At 35.1% G+C, this 3,014-nt stretch overlaps 1 pseudogene; it reads right to left on the bottom strand.

Annotated features, from left to right (window-relative positions):
• Positions 1-1,994: 1,994 nt before the first annotated feature.
• Positions 1,995-2,128, bottom strand: LOC145274550 (U2 spliceosomal RNA; annotated as a pseudogene).
• Between the last annotated feature and the right edge of the window lie 886 nt (positions 2,129-3,014).

Here is a 3,014-nt window from a genome sequence, read left to right as displayed (position 1 = left end):
AAAATAAAAACGCTTCAGATAATGTCTTGATATTCAATTAAGTTTCTCACATGACATCTTATGAAGTTAGTAGAAATGTTACAGACTTTTGAATCTCAAACACTTTCAATACTGTGCACTGATATTTTCTTTTTTGGAATATAAGCACATTCATGATTTTTTTTTACAAACGTCAACAAATTTCACAATGTGTAGCAATGTACTGAAACAATTATAAAAATATTTGTTTTTATTTTGGATGATGCAGGGCATCCGAAGAGAGATTTTTCTAACAAAATGAAAGTATAATTTTTAACAATAGGTATCTAGGAAAAGGCCACTACATACGTTATAAATTCCAAATTTCCACAACCTGGCAAATACTGGTACACGCTAGCAAATTTAGATTTGCAATTACAGAATATGATTCTAATTTTTTCCTTTGCTCTTTATTCTAACACTACACTAAGTTTACTGTTTTATTTCGCTACAGTTGATATTGTGTAGAACAATAAGAAAATCATAGTGAACAATGCATTCAACAAAATTTCACACACATTTCTAGATACCTATATCTAATAAGTTCAAAAGAAAGGACACACTTAGGGAGGTATTTTGGTGGTCAAGTCACTAAATAGAGATTAGCTGGTTTCCCGGCATAGCCCAGGATGTAATAAAGATTGACTGAAATACATGTTCTAGCTGGTTTCTAGGCGTTGCCAGGGATGTAATATAGACACATTATGTTGTATATTACCTGTTCTCTTCTCCCTAAGGTAAAACAATTTCATATACATGCTGTAAATTACCTATGCTAGGGATAAAACATGAACAATACCAGTCCGGGGGTAGATAATACAAATAATACATAGAGATGAAAGATTCGTCTCCCCTAAGAATAAAACATATGTTCAATATCTGCTTTTGTTTTTTCATTGTTTATACGGTCCCGAGCAACGCCGGGTAGCCCTGCTAGTCTATATATATAAAAGGCAAAAATCGGTGTGTATGTATGTATGTATGTATGTTTGTTTGTAACGCTAAAACTTTTGAAAGACGGAACCAGAGTTGACAAATTTGGTATCATATTGCACCTTGATCACCCGGATGACAAATATCGAAATTTCACGTCAAACGGACCAGTAGAAAGGGGTCAACTGATCGTTTTTCTCCTAGGGGGGCCCCCAAAAAAACCTGTCATTTTAACGTTATTCAATACGTGTCACGTGACGTGACGTCAGCTCAAACTTTTGACAGACACAACCAAAGTTGACAAATTATGTATCATATTGAACCTTGATCACCCGCATGACAAATATCGAAATTCCACACCAAACGGACCATTAAAAGGGGGTGAACTGATCATTTCTCTCCTAGGGGGGGCCCCCAAAAAAACCTGTCATTTTAATGTTATTTTAATGTTAATATTACATAATCCAAAAACGCTTAGTCATGTCACGTGACGTGACGTCAACATCCAGTAATGGCGAACAAATGTAAACAAACACTTTGTTTTACCGATACTTTTGTAATTTCTCTTCTGCTTTGTTCTAGAGATTATTAAACTCCATGACAATGTCTCCAACGTATTTAACTGGTTAAAAATAGTATTTATACAAGAGTTTTAACGAAAAATATCAGGAAAAAATGTACAGGAATAAAAAAAAATTCAGCTTTCAAAATATTCGTCGATAAAAAAACCGATCTTTATATTTACGCTAGCCATTTTGTATATTACCACGTGACCTGCTATCTCTTAAACTGGAGGGGGGGGATCCACTTGAATCCAACAAAACCAGTAATTTTTTTTTTCTATTATATATACATCATTTTCTATAAAATTAAGTGTAGACTTTATAATTAAAACAAAAAATGTTATTCATACTAAAAAAAAAAACGCTTAGTCATGTCACGTGACGTGACGTCAACATCCACTAATGGCGAACAATTGTACCTATTTACTATGCCTCCCCACGGGACAGAGTTAGACACCAGGGTCGTTTTTTAACGTGGAGAAAAGGTACAAAAATAAAAATTGTCTCAGTCGTGGAGGATTTCTCCTCCACCGAAAGAGAACAAGAAATAGAAGTGCAGCATCTGAAGAACAGATACTACACTTTGATCTTGACCAAAAGGCCAAGAATGCGAACAATTGTAAATAACAACTTTTTTCACAAAACCAACACCGTCTTTCTTTTTTTTCTCTCTCTTTCTCTCTCTCACCCACTTACTCTTCCCTCTCTCTCACCCTCTTTCTCTTGACGTCACACCACTGTTAAACTGTGGGGGGGGAACACATTCCCAGGCATTATCTCCTATAGATGCACATTTTATTAGAAATTCAGCTTTCAAAATATTAGACGATAATAAAAATATAAAACCAACACCCTCTTTCTCTTTTCTCTCTCTCTCACCAACTTACTCTTCTCTCTCTCTCACCCTCTTTCTCTTGACCTCCTACTACTGTTAAACTGTGTGTGTGTGGGGGGGGAAGAGGCAGCTTGAAAACCAACAAAAACAGTGCACAGTTTCCCAAGCATTTGGGGTGGGAAGGGGGGGAAGAAGCCGAGCGCACAGTTTCGTGTGAGAGAGAGAGAACAATTCTCAACCTATATACTCAACAAATTTTTTATCTACAGATTTGAAAGTTTGTATATAGGGTATTCAGACATATGGAAATATATCTAGCATAATCTATCTATTATATCTATAAAAGTGAAAATGTGTGTGTGTGTGAGGTAGCCAGAGAGAGAGAGAGAGAGAGAGAGAGAGAGAGAGAGAGAGAGACAACAATTCTCAACCTATATATTCAATACATTTTTTATCTACAGATTTGAAAATTTGTATATAGGGTATTCAGACATATGGAAATATATCTAGCATAATCTATCTATTATATCTATAAAAGTGAAAATGTGTGTGTGTGAGGTAGCCAGAGAGAGAGAGAGAGAGAGAGAGACAACAATTCTCAACCTATATATTCAATACATTTTTTATCTACAGATTTGAAAATTTGTATATAGGGTATTCAGACA

Source organism: Euprymna scolopes, chromosome 4, assembly GCF_053919585.1.
Source record: "Euprymna scolopes isolate OS-2025 chromosome 4, ASM5391958v1, whole genome shotgun sequence".
Classification (NCBI taxonomy): domain Eukaryota; kingdom Metazoa; phylum Mollusca; class Cephalopoda; order Sepiida; family Sepiolidae; genus Euprymna; species Euprymna scolopes.
This window is presented reverse-complemented; position numbering and strand designations above follow the sequence as displayed.